This window comes from Nycticebus coucang, chromosome 10, assembly GCF_027406575.1.
Source record: "Nycticebus coucang isolate mNycCou1 chromosome 10, mNycCou1.pri, whole genome shotgun sequence".
Taxonomy (NCBI): domain Eukaryota; kingdom Metazoa; phylum Chordata; class Mammalia; order Primates; family Lorisidae; genus Nycticebus; species Nycticebus coucang.
Window position 1 is genome coordinate 89,907,246 of NC_069789.1, and position 27,019 is coordinate 89,934,264.

Here is a 27,019-nt window from a genome sequence, read left to right on the forward strand (position 1 = left end):
CTCTTGCTCTTTAAGTTCTCGTGCCTGTGGAAGTTGCGGGCAGGTTTAGACGGATTGAACACACGCCACCACTTGCCGGTTTTCCACTGTTTTAGTCCTCCTCTTGGGGTCCAGAAGTCTCTCGCTGACTCCCTGTATCCTCTCAGGGGTGATGATAGGCCGATCCCACCAGCCAGAGATGCCTGGAGTCCTATCTCCCCAGACTCACAGTGCCCAGATGCAAGGAAGCTGTTACTCGGCTGCCATCTTGCTCCACCTCCCTGGCTTTCACTCTGACCAAGTCAGTTTTATCCCAGGATCTCAACGCTGGTTCAATATACATAAATCTATAAATGTAATCAACACATAAACAAATTAAAAAACAAAGACCATATGATTCTCTCAATCGATGCAGAAAAAGCTTTTGATAATATCCAGCATCCCTTCATGATCAGAACACTTAAGAAAATCGGTATAGAAGGGACATTTCTTAAACTGATAGAGGCCATCTACAGCAAACCCACAGCCAATATCATATTGAATGGAGCTAAATTAGAATCATTTCCACTCAGATCAGGAACCAGACAAGGCTGCCCATTGTCTCCATTGCTTTTTAACATTGTAATGGAAGTTTTAGCCACTGCAATCAGGGAAGAAAAGGAGATCAAGGGTATCCATATAGGGTCAGAAGAGATCAAACTTTCGCTGTTCGCAGATGATATGATAGTATATCTGGAAAACACTAGGGACTCTACTACAAAACTTTTAGAAGTGATCAAGGAATACAGCAGCGTCTCAGGTTACAAAATCGACATTCATAAATCGGTAGCCTTTATATATACCAACAACAGTCAAGTTGAAAATACAGTTAAGGACTCTATCCCATTCACAGTAGTGCCAAAGAAGATGAAATATTTGGGAATTTATCTAACAAAGGACATGAAAGATCTCTATAAAGAGAACTATGAAACTCTAAGAAAAGAAATAGCTGAAAATATTAACAAATGGAAAAACATACCATGCTCATGGCTGGGAAGAATCAATATTGTTAAAATGTCTATACTACCCAAAGCAATATATAATTTCAATGCAATCCCTATTAAAGCTCCACTGTCATACTTTAAAGATCTTGAAAAAACAATACTTCGTTTTATATGGAATCAGAAAAAACCTCGAATAGCCAAGACATTACTCAGAAATAAAAACAAAGCAGGAGGAATTACGCTACCAGACCTCAGACTATACTCCAAATCAATAGTGATCAAAACAGCATGGTATTGGCACAAAAACAGAGAAGTAGATGTCTGGAACAGAATAGAGAACCAAGAGATGAATCCAGCTACTTACCGTTATTTAATCTTTGACAAGCCAATTAAAAACATTCAGTGGGGAAAAGATTCCCTATTTAACAAATGGTGCTGGATAAACTGGCTGGCAACCTGTAGAAGACTGAAAGCGGACCCACACCTTTTACCATTAACTAAGATAGACTCTCACTGGATCAAAGATTTAAACTTAAGACATGAAACTATAAAAATACTAGAGGAGAGTGCAGGGAAAACCCTTGAAGAAATCGGGCTGGGTGAGTATTTTATGAGGAGGACCCCCCGGGCAATTGAAGCAGCTTCAAAAATATACTACTGGGACTTGATCAAACTAAAAACTTCTGCACAGCCAAGAACACAGTAAGTAAAGCAAGCAAACAGCCCTCAGAATGGGAGAAGATATTTGCAGGTTATGTCTCTGACAAAGGTTTAATAACCAGAATCCACAGAGAACTCAAACACATTAGCAAGAATAGAACAAGGGATCCCATCGCAGGCTGGGTAAGGATTTGAAGAGAAACTTCTCTGAAGAAGACAGGCGTGCGGCTGTCAGACATATGAAAAAATGCTCATCATCTTTAATCATCAGAGAAATGCAAATCAAAACTACTTTGAGATACCATCTAACTCCAGTGAGACTAGCCTATATCACAAAATCCCAAGACCAGAGATGTTGGCGCGGATGTGGAGAAAAGGGAACACTTTTGCACTGCTGGTGGAAATGCAAATTAATACATTCCTTCTGGAAAGAGATATGGAGAACACTTAGAGATCTAAAAATAGATCTGCCATTCAATCCTGTAATCCCTCTACTGGGCATATACTCAGAAGACCAAAAATCACATCATAACAAAGATATTTGTACCAGAATGTTTATTGCAGCTCAATTCATAATTGCTAAGTCATGGAAGAAGCCCAAGTGCCCATCGATCCATGAATGGATTAATAAATTGTGGTACATGTACACCATGGAATATTATGCAGCCTTAAAGAAAGATGGAGACTTTACCTCTTTCATGTTTACATGGATGGAGCTGGAACATATTCTTCTTAGTAAAGTATCTCAAGAATGGAAGAAAAAGTACCCAATGTACTCAGCCCTACTATGAAACTAATTTAGGGTTTTCACATGAAAGCTATAACCCAGTTACAACCTAAGAATAGGGGGAAGGGGGAAAGAGAGGGGAGGGTGGGTAGAGGGAAGGGGATTGGTGGGATTACACCAGCGGTGCATCTTACGAGGGTATATGTGAAACTTGGTAAACGGTCTGTAAAGCTAGTGAATGATGCCCCATGATCATATCGATGTACACAGCTATGATTTAATAAAAAAAAAGAAAGAAAAGAAAAATAATCTGAATTAAATGCATCAGTATAATCACCAGCGGGAAAAGTTTAATTTCAAAAGATAGCCAAGTTGTAAAGAGAAGACATATGGGATTAAAACTCTCATACACAGAGATGCCTGAACTATTCCATTTGGCATGTCCAGCTATGTAGTTACTGATTATCAGATGCTCTTCTGGAAACTTAGATCACGTAAATTTTTTAAAAATCTATTCTAAAAATCTACTTAGAGACCTGAATGTAATATATAAGACCAAACTGTAATAAATGTCATAAATATGAAAATCGTTTCCTTCTTTCAATCAGCTGAATTCTAAGTTTATTTTCTAGTCAGCACAGTATCTGTGGCTGATACAGCACAATGGCTAGCTCAACTTCGGTTGCAATCTCCCTACTTGCCTCCCTTTACTGCAGAGGCTAGAAAATACTAAAAACTTCATTTCCAAGACTTCCCTATAATTAGCATTCTCAATGCAAAGCAGGCTTCACTGTTACATGCACTTCCGCAGGACCTGAATTCAGAGTCAAAGTGAAGGGGAAAGAAGCAACATTCCAGGTGTTACCTTGCTGGTGCAGATCCAGCAGGCAGCAGACAGCCCTGAAGCTAACAGTGCTGGCAGCAGTCTGACCCCTGGATCACACCTAGAGTAATCCAGAAGACAATAATTGCCTTATAACCCCTGGTTGTGGTTAAGGTGTGTGACCTTGAAAACAGCAGTTGGCGCACAGACTTCCTGAGTCCCCAGGTTCCTAGGAGTAACAAAGAGAGCAGTCCACGACAGTCAGGTCCCAGGTCTGCAGTGTCTTTCTAAACGGAGACATTCTTGGAGGTCCAGCCTAGAGCCTAATCCTGCAGCCCTTCCGATGATTACATCAGTAAGATCTAATTGAATACCTAATTCCTATGGTATACACTTTTATTCTTACTATTCTATTCTCAAATGGCTACAAAGGTTTCCATTGCCCGCAACTCACTAGAGTCATAATGTATTAAGACAACTACTTGAAAACATTCAACTGTCTGAACACTTCCATACTTTCAAATATTCAAAATAATCTAAAGTAATATAGATTTTCAGGAGACAGCATCAACCAAGGCATATCATGTAATTCTCAGTTCTTTTCTCTGAGCAGTAATAAAAAGAACGCTAGATCTTTAAAACATGGTTACTCAACATACTAAAGCACTTTTTGCTCAAATTCATGACAATTTGATATCTGAAAACTATAGCAAAGGAAGACACTCTAAACACTGCCAAGACTTGTTTCTTTAAACATCTAAAACAGCACCTTTCATGTGGCCAATACTAAGTATGTGCTAGTTGGACTGTATGGGCGCAGTAATACAGATGAGTCAAACCAGTTCCCAAGGGAACAGCAGACTGAATTATGACAATGCTGCATAAAATTAAATGCACTGGCATAAAGTCCATGTACTTTATTACACACTACATATGATCTAACAGGATGAGAAGCTCTGTGCTAGAATTTTAGGAAAGTTCTATAAAGGTCAGAACAATGTGACATTTTCCTGCAATGGCAGAGGACTTAAAGAGATGGATAATATCCTCAGCATATTTCTATTTTTTTCATAAAGAAATATTAAGAAAACTTGACCTTAAAAGTCAGAAACATACTCCTTGAAGTATATGGAATCTGCTTCACCAAGGTTCCTACCCAAATATCTCCACAAATTAATACAATACTCTTATTCCTTAGGAGTGCTAATGATACACCTTTTGTGTAAAAATATGATAAAGAAGAAAATAAAGTCATGGCCACCCGCCTCTCACCTAGGTGATGAATGGAATAGCCTGGGTTCACATCTTTGCAGAAAAGCAATGGAATAGGATTTGCTTTATCTCTGTCACTTAGTACAAGTCTCTCCAATTCATGGGAGAAACAGAGATAGTTCAGCAGATCTTTCTACAGGAACATGTATCTAAGAGAAGTCAGCTTCAGCTACAAGCAATTTTCATTAATAAATTCCCACAGTCCTATCTAAGAAGTAAAAAGTCTATTTCCCAACAGCTTTGAGTTTTTTCCCAACTTCCAAAAACAATTAAAGGAATTTAAATTAATATTTCCTGATTACCTAATTGGTAGAAAGCACTTTATTAATTGCCATGGAAAGAGATGATAGAATAGCAAACAAGGTCACTGTTCCCAAGGAATTACGATTTAGGGAGATAAAAGATCTCACATCTTTCATTTTCAACCTATGTGTAAAAAATTCATTAAAGCTTCTGCAAACAGTAATTCTCATTTTGAAGAGTTATTGGGCATCTTTCCTGTAATATCTACTTTTTCATTCTTTATAATTTCATGTCTCAGTCAAGCACATTTGCTCACTCCTGTAATCCTAGCACTGTGAAAGGCTGAGTTGGGAGGATCTCTGGAGTTCAGGAGTTTGAGACCAGGCTGAGCAAGAGTGAGATTCTGTCTCTGCTAAAAAAAAAAAAAAAAAATAGAATAACTAGCCAGGCATTGTAGTAGGCTCCTATTGTCCCAGCTACTTACAGGGAGGCTGAGGAAAGAAGACCACTTGAGTCCAGAAGTTTGAGGTTGCTGTGAGCTAGGCTGATGCCATGGCCCTCTAGCCTGAGGGAACAAAGTAAGAGTCTGTCTCAAAAAAAAAAAAAAAATCCACATCTCATATTCTTTTTTTTTTTGCAATTTTTGGTCAGGGCTGGGTTTGAACCAACCACCTCTGGCATATGGAGCCGGCACCCTACTCCTTTGAGCCACAGGCGCCGCCCCCATGCATCTCATATTCTTAAATGAAAAATTTATATTTAAATTCTCTCAGAACCACATTAGTCAGCCAAAGACAGCATAATGTGCCACAACAGTGCGGAGAATCACTGTCCTGAATACTACAAAGACTCTAAACAAGTCAATGACACAACACAGCTCAACGAGTGCAGATCGTCACACAGGAACACCCACTCTGGCTGGCAGCCCATTCATAATCAGATACCAGCCTGAAACTTAACCATGATTCGAACCTTGCAGATATGAATGAGCCAATTCAAATAGTATAAATTGGAATTATTCTGTGCAATAGCTAAAGGTCAAGGAATTGGGTTAATGAGAACATGCCACTGGGGTGGCAATGGAGCTGGGAGTAGAGAAAGTCTCTTTCTTTTATTCTCCATCACAAGTGAGAAAGTCATGACAGTAATGCCTTCAGGTCCATTCTTGATTTTTTTAGGAACTCCATTACTTAGTTTATCGATTACCCATATCCTTCGGCACTTTTGCATTTAGCATCATTTTCCAACTATTTCACTGGTAAGTGGCGACTCTACAAAAGATGGAGATGGAAAGGAGGGTAAAGTGAAACTCAAGGTAGGCCAGTTTCACTACCTGGCAATAAGTTCAGCAAAAAAAAAAAATTTATTGTGGAAAAAAGACCAAAATGAATAGAGTCCTCACCTTAGGAAAATTCAACTTAGGAACAGGAAGAACACTTAAATGAGAGGTTAATTAGAATTTCTTGCTTTAAAATAGTCTTTGCTTTACAAAATTATTCCATTTAGAAATATGTTTAATAGGGGCTCAGCACCTGTGGCTCAGCAGCTAGGGCACCAGCTACATACACTGGAGCTGGCAGGTTCAAATCCAGCCTGGGCCAGCCAAACAACAATGATAACTACAACCAAAAAAATAACCGGCATTGTGGCTAGTGCCTGTAGTCCCAGCTACTTGGGAGGCTGAGGCAAGAGAATGGCTTAAGCCCAAAAGTTTGAGGTTGCTGTGAGCTATGACACCACAGCATGCTATGCAGGGTGACAGCTTGAGACTCTGTCTCAAAAAAAAAAAAGAAATATGTTTAATAGACATAAATCCTTGGGTTTAAAATATTCTTTAACCTACCAAAATTTGTTTGACACCCAGTGTTTTAACAGTACAATATACCTTAAGAAAAAATTCCCTATATTGGGCGGCGCCTGTGGCTCAGTCGGTAAGGCGCCGGCCCCATATACCGAGGGTGGCGGGTTCAAACCCGGCCTCAGCTGAACTGCAACCAAAAAATAGCTGGGTGCTGTGGCGGGCGCCTGTAGTCCCAGCTACTCGGGAGGCTGAGGCAAGAGAATCGCTTAAGCCCAGGAGTTGGAGGTTGCTGTGAGCTGTGTGAGGCCACGGCACTCTACCAAGGGCCATAAAGTGAGACTCTGTCTCTACAAAAAAAAAAAAAAAAAAATTCCCTATATTATATGGAATAGAAAGGTGGCTTAAATTATAGTTTATTTTAATTTATGGCTATAGTTTCAGAACCTATCTTACAGCAAACTAAAGTTCTGTGATTTAAGTTTTCAACTTCTCCAATTTCATCCTGAACACTTATTTGCATTATTTAAGTTTGTAAATGAAAAAAAATAATGTGGGTCCACAGAAAGACGAAAAAAATCTTATTTTCCATAACCATAAAACAGAAAACAAATATTACATATGTTCAGATTCTCACTATGGCAGAATTAGAAAGATATTTCTGTACCTTAGGCTAATAACCTGAAAAAACATCAACTTTCTAAATGAAGTCCTTGAAAAGAGAAAAAAAAAAAATACCCCAACAGCAAAAACATTTCAAATAAAGTCACAAGTGTTTCTATTTGAAACTACCATTACAACACATGAACAACAATCTTTCAGCCAAATATTTTTATTTTATTTGCTTTTCAAATTTTCAAGTTTATATAAAAGGAGGCCAAATAGTGTATATAATATGTGTAAATCCACATGTACCCATATTTAATTTCAACAATTACCAGCCCATGGGCAGTCCTAATCCATATAACTCTCTCCCCACTCCATGTTCCACTTTCCAACCACATTATTTTCAAACAAAGGCCAGACCTCACATCATTTCATCAGTAAAGATGTAAGTATGTACCTTTAAAGGGTAAGGACTCTTTTTTACACTTGCTGGGGTACTTATTTTTATGTCTGCTTAATAAACACTCCTCTAAGAGCTTTACAAATGGCAGCTCATTTATTCTTCCAATCAATTCTATCAGATGGCTACTATTGTTCTTATCATTCACAGGGGAGGAAACTAAAGTCACCTGTCCAAGGTTGCCCAGCTAATAAGTAGCAAGGCAAGGTCTGAACTCAGGTATTCAGGCTCAGATGAATGCTTCTATATACTGCAGTACACTACTTACTGCCAGTAAACATTTGGTTTACTCCTTCAGAGGCTAAACATAACCCATATAAATGTCATTTTTACATCCTATATTCCAACTTTCCTTAAAAAGAAATAGTTGCTCAACCATGAAGGACAATCACACACTTATTTTAATCAAATAATACTGGCTTTTTAAGTAGCATTAGAACACACGATTCAGACAAAGCAATAGTGAACTCTAGAAGTGGCCAATCAGTACAAGAGTAGAAAGTCATCCAGGCTCATCCTAACCAATTCTAACTGTATTTGCCATGGAATGAACTATTGGAATATCATATTTTGACCCAAAAAAAGCATAATCATTTCAAATATGCTTTCAAAAATCTAATTTCATAAATGCTACTACTACATATTTTCTCACTGCAACATCTAAACCTAATAACTACCATAGATATCATTAAAACAGACACTTATTTTGACTCACCACAATTAATTTAAAAAATCTTTAACTATGAAAACTGATCTTTGGTAAAATGGACAAAAACATACATGGGAGAAAGGACACACTATTCAATAAATGGTGCTAGGCATCCATCTTGAGTTAATTTCTGTATGAGAAATTGTGTATATGATTGAGAGATAAGAATTCAGTTTCATTCTTCTGTATATGGGATTAAACACCCCATATACAGAAGAATGAAACTGTGGGGTGTTTGATCCCATATACAGAAGAATGAAACTGAATTCTTATCTCTCAATCATATACAAAAATTAACTCAAGATGGATTATAGACTTAAATGTGACATCAAAAACAATAAAAATCCTAAAGGAAAACTGAAGAAAAACTCTCTGAATATTTGCCTAGGCAAAGAATTTATGACTAAGACCCCAAAAGCAAATGCAATAAAAACAAAAATAGGCTAGGCATGGTGGTTCACACCTACAATCCCAGCATTTGGGAGACCAAGGTGGGAGGATTGCTTGAGGCCAAGAATTCAAGACCAGCCTGAGCAACACAGTGAGACTCCAATTCTAAGAAAAAAAGTATAATAATAATAATTAACTGGGCACAGTGGCATGTGCTTCTAGTCCCAGCTACTTAAAAGACTGAGGCAAGAGGATTGCTTGAGCCCAGGAATTCAAGGCTGCATTGAGCTATGACTGTGCAACTGCACTCTAATCTGAGCAACAGAGTGATGACCCTGTCTTATAAAAAAATAAATAGGGGTGGAGACAAGATGGCTGACTGAAGCCAGCTTTCCACAGAGGCTCCCATCCAGAAGGAGAGTTAAAGAATAGAAATTTAGCAAGTAACCTGGCGGATTAGAGCTGCGCCAAGAGAGAAGGTTGAAGAACGCACATCAACCCTGCTGAGGTGAGCTGCAACCCCAAGGATACAAACAAAAGGTACAAAACCCATCACCAAGCGGACGGGTGTCCCCTCCCCCATGAGAACAGCTCAGAGTACCCCATAAACAAATGAGCAGAGTTCAAAAGTCCTCCCATTATACTCCACGGGAGAGACTCTTTAAAAACTGGACCTACTTCCCCTACTAGGGTGCCATGGTGCTCTCCTGCCAGGCATAAAACTGTGTAAAACTGTAGGTATTTTCTACCTGCAATTTGGAGCTCCCAGCACTCCCCTGTACTCTCAATCTGAGGTCTGGAGGCCTGTCCCCCAGGAGTCCAGATTCTTGGGTGTTTTCCTGAGAGGTGTGGACAGGGCCTGGACTGCTGCTGGTCATTGCTGATTCTGTGGCACGGGAGTGAGGAGAGGACGGTCAGCTGAGAGGGAACCACACAGGAGCAGCGGTGCCCCAGGGCACAGAGAAGCAGCCATTTTGGCAACAATAAGGCTCACCCCTGGATATTCCGGAGTCACACCCCCTAACTCTCTGGGCAACCAGAGGAGGCTGGGCATCTTCTCAAGTGGCAACCACCAGCGGAACAGATCTGGGATGGAAATGCAAGCCCCATGAGTAAAGGGTTTGCCTGAGGTGGTACCGGCCTGGGTGGAGTGTGGGGACTAGAAAACGCACATGCAGTGCCGGCAGACTCCCAGGGCAGGGCTGACCCAGAGGACCACTTTACTGAGCCTAAGATGGACCTGGCCCTCAGGGGATCATCAGCCTAGACAAAGGAGGGCAGGCAGAAGCTAGAACTGACAGGTAACCATGCTGCGAATACAAACTGCAGCTGAGACCGCACAGCAGCACAGACAGGGCCTGAGGCACAGGTTCTGTGAACTCAAAACAGCTTCTCTTCTGCAGGGGAATTTAGCAGGGACAGAAATAAAAAGTTGTTCTGTTCCCTGGAGTATCTGCTCATTGGAGGCAACTGGGTCACAGGCCTGCGGGGTTATCAGTGACTGGGTGTAACAGAGGTGCAAGGTGGGGAAGGAGGCATCAACCTTCCCAGACTAATCTATTTGCTGGGTGGGTCCTCCTGACCTCATGGAGCACTGGAGGAAGTCATATTTGAGTTGTCAGCAGACCCCTGTGATCTAGTTGCCAGAGATCAATTGACTGAGACAATTGATTTGGACCTCTTGAACTGAGCCAATCACCCAAGGACTATCCAAGTGGTACCCTAGGTGTGTGGCTGTAGGAAGGTTGATTTTCCTTTTCCAATTGTTACCTGTTGGGGGGCGGGTGACTTAATTGCTGGTATTTCTCCACAGCTGAGACTTCAACCCAGAGTAACTGCTTCACTAGGGTCGGACAGAGACCAGCTGAAAACAAGACAGAGCCACTTAGCCCCACCACACCAAGCAGGTTCCCAGTTTTTCAGGCCGTAGCACTGTACGAATCCTCGGCAAAGCTCCAGAGGAAAAGCTACAGACACCAGTCTGAGCTTTTGGGCAAAGGGCTGGTTAATCACTACTCCTGGAACCCCAAACACAACTTTTCTTTATCCACTCATCTAGTCAAACAGTGTAAAATAATCATGGGGCAGAATCAGCGTAAAAACTCTGGTAACACGAAAAACCAGAGTAGATCAACCCCTCCAAGGAAAGATATGGCAGATGTAACTGAAGATCCCATTCATAAACAGATGGCCAAGATGTCAGAAATCTAATTCAGAATTTGGATGGCAAACAAGATTCATAGACTGAAGGAAAAGTTGGAATTAGAAATTCAAGGAGCAATTCAAAAGTTGTCTCAAGAATTTAATGAATTTAAAGACAAAGCCACCAAAGATTCTGACACATTGAAGCAAGAATTTGCAGCCCTCAAAGATCTGAAAAATACAGTAGAATCCCTCAGTAACAGAGTGGAGCAAGCAGAAGAAAGGATTTCTGACTTTGAAGACAAAGCTTTTGAATGCTCCCAAACTCTCAAGAGGAACAGAAATGGAGAGCAAAAATGGATCATTGTCTCAGAGAGCTCAGGGATAATTCGAAGAAGGCTAATATCTGCCTCATTGGAATCCCTGAAACTGATGAAGTGGCTTAACAAGGCACAGAGGCTCTTCTCCATGAAATTATGAAAGAGAATTTTCCAGACATGTCAAGAGATTCTGAAATTCAGATAGCAAACAGTTTCAGAACCCCAGCATGACTCAATCCGAGTAAGACATTCTCCAGGCATATCATATTTAACTTTACTAAAGTTAATATGAAGGAGAAAATTCTGAAAGCAGCCAGATGCAAGAAAACCATAACCTACAAAGGGAAGAATATTGGAATGACTGCAGATCTCTCTGCTGAAACCTTTCAAGCCAGAAGAGGGTGGTCGTCAACTTTTAATCTCCTAAAACAAAATAACTTTCAACCCCAGATCCTGTATCCAGCCAAACTGAGTTTCATTTATGATGGAGAATTAAATACTTTAATGACATTCACATGTTGAAGAAATTTACCATAACCAAAGAAGCTCTTCAAAATATTCTCAGACCTATCCTCCATAATGACCAGCCCAATCCTCTACCACAAAAGTAAACTCACTCATAAACTTTTGATCAAACTCTAACTTCCACAGTGGCGAAAGGATTAAAAATATCCAATGGACTTTCGAAAAACTTGATACCCAAAATTTTACCAGACTTATCAATATTCTCCATTAATGTGAATGGCTTAAACTGTCCTCTAAAGAGGCATAGGTTGGCTGACTGGATACAAAAACTCAGGCCAGGTATTTGCTGCATACAAGAATCTCATCTTACCTTAAAAGATAAATACAGACGCAGGGTGAAAGGATGGTCATCCATATTTCAGGCAAATGGAAATCAGAAAAAAGCAGGTGTTGCAATTCTATTTGCCGATACAATAGGCTTTAAACCAACAAAAGTAAGGAAGAATAAGAATGGTCACTTCATATTTGTTAAGGGTAATACTCAATATGATGAGATTTCGATTATTAATATCTATGCACCCAACCAGAATGTACCTCAATTTATAAGAGAAACTCTAACAGACATGAGCAACTTGATTTCCTCCAGCTCTATAATACTCAGAGATTTTAACACTCCTTTGGCAGTGTTGGATAGATCCTCCAATAAGAAGCTGAGCAAAGAAATTTTAGATTTAAACCTAACCATCCAACATTTGTAATTAACAGACATCTATAGAACATTTCATCCCAACAAAACTGAATACACATACTTCTCATCAGCCTGTGGACCATACTCCAAAATCAATCACATCTTACATCACAAGTCTAACCTCAGTAAATTTAAAGGAATAGAAATTATTCCTTGCATCTTCTCGGACCACCATGGAATAAAAGTTGAACTCAGTAACAACAGGAATCTGCATACTCATACAAAAACATGGAAGTTAAATAAACTTATGCTGAATGATAGCTGGGTCAGAGGTGAGATTAAGAAGAAAACTGCCAAATTTTGGGAACAAAACGACAATGAAGACACAAATTATCAGAACCTCTGGGATATTACAAAGGCAGTCCTACTTGGGAAATTTATAGCACTGCAAGCCTTCTTCAAGAGAATGAAAAGAGAGGAAGTTAACAACTTAATGGGACATCTCAAGCAACTGCAAGGAAGAATATTCCAACCCCAAACCCAGTAGAAGAAAAGAAATAACCAAAATTAGAGCAGAATTAAATGAAATTGAAAACAAAAGAATTATACAACAGATCAATAAATTAAAAAGTTGGTTTTTTGAAAAGGTCAATAAATTAGATAAACCTTTGGCTAACCTGACCAGGAAAAAAAAAAAAGAGTAAAATCTCTAATTTCATCAATCAGAAATGACAAAGACAAAATAACAACAGACTCCTCAGAAATTCAAAAAATCCGTAATGAATATTACAAGAAACTTTATTCTCAGAAATATGAAAATCTGAAGGAAATTGACCAATACTTGGAAGCACATCACCTTCCAAGACTTAGCCAGAATTAAGTGGAAATGTTGAATAGGCCTTTATATAAGTTCTGAAATAGCATCAACCATACAAAATCTCCCTAAAAAGAAAAGCCCGGGACCAGATGGCTTCATGTCAGAATTCTACCAAACCTTTAAAGAGGAACTAGTACCTATATTATTCAACCTGTTCCAAAATATAGAAAAATGAAAGAATACTACCCAACACGTTCTATGAAGCAAACATCACCCTGATCACCAAACCAGAAAAAGACCCAATAAAAAAAGAAAATTATAGATCAATATCACTAATGAATATAGATGCAAAAATATTCAACAAGATCCTAACAAACAGAATCCAGCAACACATCAAACAAATTATACATCATGACCAAGTCGGTTTTATCCCAGGGTCTCAAGGCTGGTTCAATATACTTAAATCTATAAATATAATTCAGCACATAAATTAAATACAAAGACCATATGATTCTCTCAATTGATGCAGAAAAAGCTTTTGATAATATCCAGCATCGCTTCATGATCAGAACACTTAAGAAAATTGGTATAGAAGAGACATTTCTTAAACTGATAGAGGCCATCTACAGCAAACGCACAGCCAAAATCGTATTGAATGGAGTTAAATTGAAATCATTTCCACTCAGATCAGGAACCAGGCAAGGTTGCCCATTGTCTCCACTGCTCTTTAACATTGTAATGGAAGTTTTAGCCACTGCAATTAGGGAAGAAACGGTGATCAAGAGTATCCATATAGGGTCAGAAGAAATCAAACTTTCACTCTTCGCAGATGATATGATTGTATATCTGGAAAACACCAGGGATTCTACTAGAAAACTCTTAGAAGTGATCAAGGAATACAGCAGTGTCTCAGGTTACAAAATCAACATTCATAAATCTGTAGCTTTTATATATACCAACAATAGTCAAGCTGAAAAAACAGTTAAGGACTCTATTCCATTGCATCTGCCAAAGAAGATGAAATATTTGGGAGGTTATCTAACAAAGGAGTGAAAGATCTCTATAAACAGGACTATGAAACTCTAAAAAAAGAAATAGCTGAAAATGTTAACAAATGGAAAAACATACCATGCTCATGGCTGGGAAGAATCAACATTGTTAAAATGTCCATACTACCCAAAGCAATATACAATTTTAATGCAATCCCTATTAAAGCTCCACTGTCATACTTTAAAGATGTTGAAAAAATAGTACTTTGTTTTATATGGAATCAGAAAAAACCTCGAATAGCCAAGACATTACTCAGAAATAAAAACAAAGGAGGAGGAATTATGCTACCAGACCTCAGACTATACTATAAATCAATAGTGATCAAAACAGCATGGTACTGGCACAAAAACAGAGAGGTAGATGTATGAAACAGAATAGAGAACCAAGAGATAAACCCAGCTACTTACCGTTATTTGATCTTTGACAAGCCAATTAAAAACATTCAGTGGGGGAGACTTTACCTCTTTCATGTTTACATGGATGGAGCTGGAACATATTCTTCTTAGTAAAGTATCCCAAGAATGGAAGAAAAAATACCCAATGTACACAGCCCTACTATGAAACTAATTTGGGACTCTCACATGAAAGCTATAACCCAGCTACAACTTAACAATAGGGGGAAGTGGGAAAGGGGGGGGTGGGTAGAGGGAGGGGAATCGGTGGGATCACACCTGTGGTGCATATTATAGGGGTATTTGCGAAACTTGGTAAATGTAGAATGTAAATGTTTTGGCACAGTAACTGAGATAACGCCGGAAAGGCTATGTTAACCACTGTGATAAAAATGTGTCAAATGGTTTATGAAGTGAGTGTATGATGCCCCATAATCATATCATTGTATACAGTTATGATTTAATAAAAAAAATTTAAAAAAAAAAAAAAAAAAAAACATTCAGTGGGGAAAAGATTCCCTATTTAACAAATGGTGCTGGGTGAACTGACTGGCAACGTGTAGAAGAGTGAAACTGGACCCACACCTTTCACCATTAACTAAGAGACTCTCACTGGATTAAATATTTAAACTTAAGACATGAAACTATAAAAATACTAGAAGATAGTGCAGGGAAAACTCTTAAAGAAATCGGTCTGGGCTAATATTATATGAGGAGGACCCCCCGCCCAGGCAATTGAAGCAGCTTCAAAAATACACCACTGGGACCTGATCAAACTAAAAAGCTTCTGCACAGCCAAGAACACAGTAAGTAAAGCAGGCAGACAGCCCTCAGAATGGGAGATCATATTTGCAGGTTATGTCTCCGACAAAGGTTTAATAAACAGAATCCACAGAGAACACAAACGTATAAGCAAGATAAGAACAAGTGATCCCATCGCAGGCTGGGCAAGGGACTTGAAGAGAAACTTCTCGGAAGAAGACAGACGCACAGCCTACAGACATACGAAAAAATGCTCATCATCCTTAATCATCAGAGAAATGCAGATCAAAACTACTTTGAGATATCATCTAACTCCAGTAACATTAGCCCATATCACAAAATCCCAAGATCAGAGATGTTGGTGTGGATGTGAAGAAAAGGGAATACTTCTACACTGCTGGTGGGAATGCAAATTAATACGTTCCTTTTGGAAAGATGTTTGGCGAACACTTAGAGATCTAAAAATAGACCTGCCATTAGAGATCTAAAAATAGACCTGCCATTCAATCCTATAATTCCTCTACTAGGTATATACCCAGAAGACCAAAAATCACATTATAACAAAGATATTTGTACCAGAATGTTTATTGCAGCCCAATTCATAATTGCTAAGTCATGGAAAAGTGCCCATCGAACCACGAATGGATTAATAAATTGTGGTATATGTATACCATGGAATATTACGCAGCCTTAAAGAAAGATGGAGACTTTACTCTTTCATGTTTACATGAATGGAGCTATAACATATTCTTTTTAGTAAAGTATCTCAAGAATGGAAGAAAAAGTATCCAATGTACTCAGCCCTACTATGAAACTAATTTATGGCTTTCATACAAAAGGTATAACCCACTTATAACCTAAGAATATGGGGAAGGTGGAGAGGGAGGGGGCCGTGATTGGTGGGATTACACCTGCAGGGCATCTTACAAGGGTACATGTGAAACTTACTAAATGTAGAGTATAAATGTCTTAACACAATAACTAAGAAAATTCCAGGAAGGCTATGTTAACCAGTGTGATCAAAATATGTCAAATGGTATATAAAACCAGTGTATGGTGCCCCAGGATCGCATTAATGTACACAGGTATGATTTAAGGGTGCCCCAGGATCGCATTAATGTACACAGGTATAATTCAATAAGCAAATAAATAAAATAAATAAATAACACAAATTGGAATCAACTAAACTAAAATCTTCTGCACAGTAAAAGAAATAATCAAAAGAGGAAATAGACAATGTAAAAAAATGGGAGAAAATATTCACAAACTTGTGTCCAGCAAGAGACTGGTATCCAGAATCTGCAAGGAACTCAAATAACTCAGCAAGAAGAAAACAATCCCATTAAAAAGTGGACAAATTGAGTGGCACCTGTGGCTCAAAGGAGTTGGGCGCTGGCCCCATATGTAGTGGGTTCAAACCCAGCCCTGGCCAAAAACTGCAAAAAAAAAGTGGGCAAATTACATGAACAGGCATTTTGCAAAAGAAGATATATAAATGGCTAAGAAACATGTGAAAAAATGTTCAACATCAGGCTGCTATGGGGGCATGGGGCCCTGACAGCCTGGTCCCGACCCAGCGCACTGGCAAGGCACTGGGTGGGCAGCTGGGCATTAGATCTGAAGTCAGAGCACCATGGGGCTTCTTCTCGGCTTTAATAGTGGAGGACCTCACTCAGTTTCGTTTTTGGAGGAGCTGTTTGAATCTGGTATAGGGAGCCCCGACGGCGTGAACAGGATGGCCTGCCCAGGTCCCCGGGTGGAAAAGTTTCCTGCTCCAAGCCTACCCTGACGCATTTGGGGGCCCAGGTCGTCAGGTTCACCGGCGTCTCGGTCTGGCATGAGTCCACACATCTGTTCACTGTTGGGGGCGTTGGGTTTTTCTGTATGACTAGGGAAGACAGTTGGTATAAGAGGAAGTGATACAACATTCTTTTAGAATGTCTGAAGATTAAGAAAAAGTGAAATTACACCGTCTTGAGCCAGCTATCCAGAAATTCATTAAGATAGTAATCCCAACAGATCTGGAGAGGTTAAGAAAGCACCAGATAAATATTGAAAAGTATCAGAGGTGCAGAATCTGGGACAAGTTGCATGAAGAACATATCAATGCAGGACGGACAGTTCAGCAACTGAGCTCCAATATCTGAGAAATGGAGAAGTTTGTTTGAAAGTACAAAAGGATGACCTAGTACTTTTGAAGAGAATGATAGCTCCTGTTAAAGAAGAAGCATCAACAGCAATAGCAAAATTCCTACAACTCCATTTGGAATCCGTAGAAGAGCTTAAGAAACAATTTAATGATGAAGAAACTTTATCACAGCCTGCTTTGACCAGATCCATGACTACTGAAGCTGAAGCTCGTTCTCAGAATCTGACTTAGATACATATATTGCCTGAAATTCCTTGAGATCAAAATGCTGCAGAATCATGGGAAACCTTAGAAGCGTAAATTCTCAGCAGGAGAAGATTGACAGCATTGCAGACCATGTCAACAGTGCTTCTGTGAATGTTGAAGAGAGAACCAAAAACTTGGGGAAGGCTGCAAAACACAAGCTGGCAGCTCTGCCTGTGGCAGGTGCACTCATCGGAGGAGCAGTGGGGGGCCTCCTCCTTGCAGGCTTCAAAGTGGCAGGAATTGCCGCTGCACTTGGTGGTGGGATGTTGGGCTTCACAGGTGGAAAATTGATACAAAGAAGGAAACAGAAAATGATGAAGAAGCTTACTTCCAGTTGTCCTGATCTTCCCAGCCAAACTACAAAAAATGTAGTTAAAAACCAAACTTTGATATTATTGGTGCCAACATGTCTATCCTAATAAGGACCATTGCTGCTGTTGGACACTCAGTCAGCTTTTTGAACATGAGTATATCAAGATAATAGTGTCTGTAAATGCTCAAGTGGGATTGAACTGTGATAAGTGGATCTATTTTGTTGTTTGCTGGATTGTTAATGGAGATGTTAGAGATTGAGGAGCTGGGCTGAAGGCATATAATGTCTGTCAGGTAAAGTTTGAAGACTGCCAAGGAGCAAATTTTCTGTCTGGAAATGTGAGAACTGAACCAGATAAGGTCTTGAAATGTGTAGAAGTGTTGGGTTGTGGAGGAATAGAATTGGAGACCTTAAGGTGAATTCACAGATGATTTAGGCCTATTGGCAAGGAAAAAGAATGGGAGTTCAGAATCCTTTGCTATCAAGTAGGGAAATCAGGACCTGGTGAGAAGCACAGGTGAACCCTATTGTAGTTTGATCCAACTATATTTTCTGGTGGAGGAAATTAATAGGGTAATAAAACAAAAAGTCCCCCCCCCAAAAAAAAGAAAGAAAGAAAAAATGTTCAACATCAGTAATCATCCAGGAAATGCCAAGTAAAACCACAATGAGATACCATCCTACTCCACTTAGAATGGTCATTATTAAAAATCAGAAAACAAAATAGATCTTGGTTCAGGTGTGGTGAAAAGGAAATACTTACATACTGTTGCTAGAAATGTAAATTAGCACAACTTCTATGAAGGTCGGTATGGAGATTTCTTTTTTTTTTTTTTTTTGGCCGGGGCTGGGTTTGTTCTTTTTCTTTTTTTTTTTTTCTTTGTAGAGACAGAGTTTCACTTTATTGCCCTCAGTAGAGTGCCGTGGCGTCACACAGCTCACAGCAACCTCCAATTCCTGGGCTTAGGCAATTCTCCTGCCTCAGCCTCCCACGTAGCTGGGACTACAGGCGCCCGCCACAACGCCCGGCTATTTTTTTTGTTGCAGTTCGGGCGGGGCTGGGCTTGAACCCGCCACCCTCGGTATATGGGGCCAGCACCCTGCTCACTAAGCCACAGGCGCGGCCCCCGGGGCTGGGTTTGAACCCACCATCTCCGGCATATGGGACCTGTGCCCTACTCCTTGAGCCACAGGCGCCGCCCGGTATGGAGATTTCTCAAAGAACTAAAAGTAGGTCTATGATTTGATCCTGCAATTCAACTGCTGGATATCTACCCAGAGAAAAATAAATAATTATATCAAAAAGATATCTGCACTTGTATGTTTACCACAGAACAATTCACAATTGAAAAGATATGGAAACAACCTAAGTACCCATCAACTGACAACGGATAAAGAAAATGTGACTTATATACACGCACACATCCCACCATGGAGTACTACTCGTCAAGAGAGAATGAGATAGTGCCTTTCCCAGCAACTTGGATAGAACTGGAGGCCATTATCCTAAGTGTAGTAACTCAGGAATACAAAAATAAACACTGCATGTTTTCACTTACAAGTGGAAGCTAAACTATGGCTACCCAGGACACACAGACTAGTATAATGGACACTGGAGACCCGCAGGGGTGGGGGGGGACAACAAAGTACTGTGGGGTACAATGTACACTACTCGTTGATGGGGACATCAAAAGCCCAGACATCACTATGCAATATATACATGTATCAAAATTCAACTTGTATCACCTAAATCTATTAAATTTTTTTAAAAATCTTTTACTCACTGTTACACAGTTGATGGGACTACAAACTAATAGAGCCTCTTTGGAAAGAAGTATGGCGAATCCTCAAAGAATCCTCAAATTAGACCTCCCATTTGATCCCACAATCCCACTACTAGGCATCTATCCAGAAGAAAAAAAATCATTTTATCATAAAGACATTCTCACTAGATTGTTTATCACAGCTCAATTTACAATCACCAAGACATGGAAATAATCTAAATGCCCATCAACTCAGGAATGGATTAACAAACTGTGAGATATATATACATACACACACACACACACACACACACACACACACACACACCATGGAATACTATTCAGCCGTAAAAAGGATGGTGACTTTACATCTTTTGTATTAACCTGGGTGGAGTTGAAACACATTCTTCTTAGTAAAGTATCACAAGAATAGAAAAGCAAATATCCAATGTATGTAATACTAATATGAACTAACTCATGCCTACAGAAGAGAAAAACTCATGTCAATTCAAGTTGGGGGAAGGGGGAACGAGGGAGAAAGAGGAGGCTTTGGGGTGCTCCCACTTAACGGGCACAATGTAGGGGTATATGGCACAACTTTTGGGTGTGGAACACAACTACGAGAGGGACTCTACCCAACAAATTCAAATATTGTGAACTAGTTGTTTGTACCCTAACATTAACCTAAAACTTAAAAAAAAATTTTTTTTTACTATAAAAACTGCTATGCATGGCTCGGCACCCATAGTATAGTGGTTACAGCATTGGCCACACGCACCAAGGGTGGCAGGTTTGAACCCGGCCTGGGCCAGCTAAACAACAATGACAACTGCAATAAAAAAATAGCTGGGCATTGTGGCGGGCACCTATAGTCCCAGCTACTTGGGAGCCTGAGGCAAGAGAATCGTTAAGCCCAAGAGTTTGAGGTTGCTGTGAGCTGTGACACCATGGCACTCTACCAAGGGAGACATAGTGAGACTGTCTCAAAAAAAAAAAAACTGCTATGCATATTTGCATATGTATACATATCTACATAGATGCATGTACGTATTTTAGTGGCATCTAATTTGATATCTGAAAAGTTAGATGTCTGAAAATATATATACATACTTACACACATACACATATATATACACACACACATATATATTTGTCTGCATGTGGATGTGACATCCAGTTTTAAAATGCAGAAAAAACAGGTGGCCCAGGGGGTAGGGTGCCAGCCCCAAATACCGAGGGTGGTGTGTTCGAACCTGGCCCCAGCCAAACTGCAACAAAAAATAGCCGGGCTTTGTGGCAGGTGCCTGTAGTCAGAGCTACTCAGGAGGCTGAGGCAAGATAATCACCTAAGCCCAGGAGTTAGAGGTTGCTGTGAGCTGTGATGCCACGGCATTCTACCAAGAGTGATAAAGTGAGACTCTGTCTCTAAAAAAATAATAAATAAAATGTAGAAAAACTACCAGGAAATGAAAAAACTTAGTTCACATTACAATAAATTTTCAAATGCATTCCAGGAAAAAAACTGTTTACCATTTACTAAATAATATACTTTAATATGGGTAGATACTTGAGTGGCAGCAAGAGGCCTTGTCACATTCCTTTCCTGTGTTCAAGTGACACTCAGAAGAAAAATAGAAACATTCCTGCTTTCAAAACCACCCCCAGTAATAATGTCATATAGGAAAGACTGAATGGAAACGTGCCTCTGGTTTGGATTTAGTGCTAAATCCATTAGGAAGTAAAGGAAATCACTCCTAAGAAAAGATTTGATAGTATCATTAGAAATGGTTATTTTATTGTCAGTAAGGGAAAAGATAACATTTTCTTACTTTTTAGGCAAAAGGAAAGAAAAAGCATATAACGTTTTACATTTTAAGTCGAACAGTTAGGCACATCAGGCATATTCACATCAATTCATCTTGCCATTTGCCGTGCCAGCACTCGGAAGGAGCTGAGACACAATTAACAATGTGGCCTTCCTCAAGTCCTTGCTTAAATCTCACCTCTTCCTCTCGAGATATGGCTGATCCCCCTTGCCCTGTGTTTCTTGTTCTTTGGTCCACAGACCTAAGCACCTTGTAATCAACCACATAATGTACTTATTTATTATGTGCACTGTTTAACCACTTCTCCTCCCCTCAAGGGCAGGAATCTTTGTTTACTTTGGGGGCTTTCTTCTCCAGCTGTTAGAATAATGCCTGACCCATAGGAGGTGTTCAGGTAATACCTGCCAAATCCAGGGTTTTGAATAACCTCATTTTCTTTCTTTCTTTTTTTTTTTTTTTTTTTTGTTGTTGTTGTTGTTTTGAGACAGAGCCTCAAGCCATTGCCCTGAGTAGAGTGCCATGACGTCACAGCTCACAGCAACCTCAAACTCCTGGACGTAAGTGATTCTCTTGCCTCAGCCTCCCACGTAGCTGGGACTACAGGCGTCCACCACAATGCCTGGCTATTTTTTGGTTGTAGTTGTCATTGTTGTTTGGCAGGCCTGGGCTGGATTTGAACCTGCCCTGGTGTATGTGGCTGGCGCCTTAGCCACTTGAGCTACAGGTGCCGAGCCACCTCATGTATTTTTTTTTAAATAACCCTTTAAATAATTGTAATACTTTATAGCTAACACTTATGGAGATGGACGCCTGCCATAGTCCAGGCACCAGGCTGTGCCCTGCCAACCCATTAAAGAAATTCATGAACACCTTGAGAAATGCAGACCATTTTACTGATGAGAAATGTGTCACTTACAGAAATTAGGTAACTTCACGCCAAGTGAAGCTCGCTCAAGATCTCTTCTCCTTGTATGATTCACCTTGACTTCTTATAGGACTGACACCATTATATCTTCCTAATATTTAAATCCATCTGATAACTATAATAAATGTGTGTTAACCATAAAGATCAACTATCTTCACAAATAGTGTCAAACACACGACTTAGACCCCAAGAATAATGATGGGATGATTCTGTTCCTCCCTCGATCTCAAAAACAAAAGGATAATAATTTCTGTAACACTTTACAGTTTATAACATGCTTTTAGAAATATTATCAAATTTATAAATTATTTTCAAACTTGATCTAAACTGTGAAAAAATACATCTGCAATCTTGCTCTTGAACTGACTCTAAAAAAAGAAAGACTATTGTGTCCAAATTGGACCTGAATAAGAAACAAATCTTCAGAAAGAGGGATTTCCTGAATGGAAGTTTCTATAATTTCCTGAGTAGACATTAACTTTCCACATTTTCTCTAGAAAAGAAAAAAGAAAAGAAAAGAAAAGAAAAGAAAAGAAAGGAAGGAAGGAAGGAAGGAAGGAAGGAAGGAAGGAAATAAAAGAAAAAAATAAGACTAGGAAAAAAGCAGCAGGAATCCACAGCTGAGACAGCACACACTGGGGCCTGGTCCATATGCCAGGAGACTGCAGGCACCATCCCCCTGGGGTCCTCATTGCTAATGTCTTGATTTCACTTTTGCTAGAAACGCTAATAAAAAAAAGTTAAAAATAAACAGAAACAATTTGCAACTAAGGATAACTGATTCCTTCCTACATACATTATTTTGACAATATCTCAGGCCCAATATGCTCGGCATTACGGGAGAGCCAGTAAAGAACAAAGCATAGTTCCCATTGTCATAAACTAGTTGGGAAGACCAGATATAAATATGCAAAGACAAATGATAGAAAAATTAACTGCAAAATGAAGAAAATGAGAAATGGTCCTAGGGTAGGGGATAATGAAGAAGCTTTATCATCTAAAAAAAAAATGAGGCAATGCAAAGTCTGCACAATTAATATGAATTGAAAATCATCTCAAACTTACTCTTCTAAAATACCATACTCTTGAAATCCTGTAAAAAGTATACTTCCTGTTAAATTCTTTAAGATCTAACTCAAAATATGATGATTTTGGTCTTTTTCCCTGACCTTCCCTCAACCCTCTATAATGCTTTGTTATCTCTCAAATTCTCCTGTTGGCCAGCTACATGAGCCCAAAGGCCATCCCTTATACCTGGGTGGTGTGTGGTAGCCTGCTAGGGATTAGCAATTGCTGGCCACATTGGTATAAGAAAGAATGTACTACCTCTTAAACCCACAGAACCTATCTTCCTGGAGAAAATACTCAAAACACGGCTTCTATATTTTACATATGCTATTTGACAAGTAAAAAATAATTTAAATTTTAGCTCAAAAGAAGGAAAATTCGTGTATACAACTTAATAGTCAATAATGTAACAATAAGGCAGTGGTTGTTGGGGGGGGGGATAGTCTAGAAATTTGTGGGGATGTTTTCAGTGATTGTGGGACCAGGAATATTAAGCATCCTGGAATTCTTGGAGAATCATGTGTACTCAGCAATAATCTCACATCCTGTATGATTTTCACATCTTTGGCTTTACATATATTCATATATGTGATATTATCTGAGCTAGAGCCTAATTCTGTTTTATATGTAAACACTAAGGATTCAGGCAATCCATCGAATTTTTTTGGAATATGACTATTACATAAATTGACAGAAGACTATACTGTGTTTTGTTGGAACTTTACAAAGAGTTGTTTAGTATTTTGAAAAATTGAGTCTCTGAAAGCAATGCTCATTATGGAATTTGAGCTGTCAAAATGATTTGCATCTGTCCATCTATTTTTGGGCTCTAAGCATTGAATATAGAGTGGTGAGCACATAATTGTGCATCACGTCACTCCATTTCTTGACAATGTATACACCAGTTCCTCCCTGATCTCCCTCTCTACCCCAATACTTCTAACAATGTCCATTGCTAAATTTTACCATTCAGCATTTGAGCTCATTTGGAATTTTGCCTCCTTAGCACACACTCAACCTGTGGCCAAACTATTCCCTAAAAATTCCAGACTTTTTCATGTCTTCAAGTGTTTATTCATGACATTCCTCCTCCAGACACACCTTCCACCCTGCTTTCTGTCTTCCCAAAGCCATCATATTCTGGGGCCCACAAATCTTAGGTACTAGCTTTCAACACAGATTATTTCCCCTTGGATTTCACATTACAAATACAGGCAATGTGAGTACCTGATTGGCCTCAGTTTAACATTTTATTTTATAGTTTTACATTGTTTTCTTATTGTGTTGTGTCTTACCTTTCCCAGAAGAATACAGTTGTGAGTGCAGAGACCATTCTATACCTCTTTTTTATTATTTTTTTTATTTTTTGAGACAGAGTCTCACTCTACTGCCCTAGCAACCTCAAACTCTTGGGCTCAAATGATCCATATGCCTCAGCTCCCAAGTAGCTGGGACTACCGGCATTTGACACAAAGCCCGGCTAGTTTTTCTAATTTTTTGTAGAGACAGTTTCATTCTTGCTCAAGCTGGTCTCCTGAGCTTAAGTAATCCACCCATCTTAGCCTTCAGAGTGCTAGTATTACAGGTGTGAGAGCCACTATGCCCAGCCTATACCTCTTTTTGATCATAACCTATTTTTGCAAAATAATAATCATATAATAAGTGTTCAACAAAATCTAACTGAAGATCAAAACTCTTCACCTTTTTTTTCAGGGAGCCTTCTTGCAGAACACAGGATAGTGCATGAGAGATTTCAGATGTTCCTAAATGAGCAGAAGACTCCCTGGTCATCAGCTAGATCACAATGAAAATATAGACGCATCAATTTGTAATCAGTCCCACCTGAAATTTATCTTCCATAATGTCTTCTTGTAAGGAGACAGTGAGAGTCCATAAAAATTATGTTGCCAATTTTGCTTTAAATCACTGAGGAATGTAAGGGGTAATTCCTGGCAAACAGATTCTTTTACTTAATTATTGTTTCAGGATAACAGAAAACAATAGCAGAAGTGCCAATATTTTAGCCCTAAGTAAGCCATCAGACTTACTTAGAGCTAGTTCTTCCCTGGATATTTATGTCTTCCTATGCACTATCTCTGCAATTCTAGAAACTCCCTTCTTGGGTTACCTAACTAGGTCTTTACAAACCACATGATTAGTTAGGAAATCTGAGTGTCAGATATGCGCTACTGTGACTACAATTATAGGAAACATCACCATTTCCCATATTTAAAAATTAACTTGAATCCACATAAAACTTATCAGTGTCTGCCTTTAACTAGATGAAGGTTAAATGGAACTCAAGTGATAATAAGTTAATTTCTGTCTTGAGGTAGCATGAAACATTCATTGCTTATAAACATTACTCTTTATTTTCAAACTAACAGTAATGCAGGGCTGTGAAATATTTTAGCAGAAATAACCCAGCATCATACCTCAGTGAGAACTAATGATTACCAACCATGATGCGAATCCATTTATAATTAAGTAAATGGAAAAAGAGAAAATGCACAGCCCGAGAATTTCAGGTCAAGCGTTTCAGTTTCTCTGTGGATCTGAGCACAGGAAGAACATGGTTAGTATTAACTAGAGTAGAGGAATCCCAGGGTGAACCAACACAATTCCATAGTTAATGATCATGGACAGATATAACTACTCACTCCTGTGAGGAGGAAATGCCTCTGAAGAGACAAACTCAAGCAAGAGTGAGAATCACACACCAGAGACTTGGGGAAAATTTCAACTCTACTAAGATCCCACATAGCCAAGCTGTGAGTGAGCAGACGAGACAGTTCCTCGGGCACAGGAGGGCAACACCAGGTGGGAGGTGAGGAGAACAGTGCTTGGGCTTTGTGCCAGGTATTTTCACATACCTTAATCCAGACAGGAAAGCAATAGTTTGTGCCCAAAAGCATTCCCCAAATGGTTTTCTCCAAAAGACCAAACACGTGATGTTGAGATACGTAGCCTTAGAAAAGCACATGCACAAACAATTAGCCCTGTAATTGTAGTTTAAGAAATTGTACAAAGGACACCAAACAGAATCTTTCATCCCTTCTTACATTGCGACTGCTCTATCAAAAAAAGAGAGAAAAATCAAAATTATTTTCCAACAGAGAGACACTGCTCCTTGACTGATAAAGCAAGCCAGGGTTACCAAAAAGTACTAACTTGGAAGAAAGTTATTTCTCCTTCCTTTCTGCCTGAAATATTGTCTAAGTTGTGACATCTCTAACTCAATTATGCATGGCTGAGAAGATGCCATTAAATAGGTGGATCTGAGCATGTCAATTGGATCTGGCACGAAGCTATTTCTTGCTGAAAAATTTCCACTCATTCACGCAATGTGCACAGTGCAATGTCAAGGTTGAAAACAGGAAAAATCACTTGGCTTAGTACCAAGTACTTGCAGGAGGTTCAGCTTCTGCCCCTTGGCCTGGGCA

The 27,019-nt window shown here is 39.3% G+C and overlaps 1 protein-coding gene and 1 pseudogene across 3 annotated transcripts in view; one reads left to right on the forward strand and one right to left on the reverse strand.

Moving 5' to 3' along the window:
• The window catches only part of DNM3 (dynamin 3), a 600,651-nt gene that overhangs the window by 540,366 nt on the left and 33,266 nt on the right, over nucleotides 1-27,019 (reverse strand). The gene's annotated exons all lie outside the window — the stretch shown is intronic.
• On the forward strand, nucleotides 17,167-18,100 carry LOC128595611 (syntaxin-17-like; annotated as a pseudogene).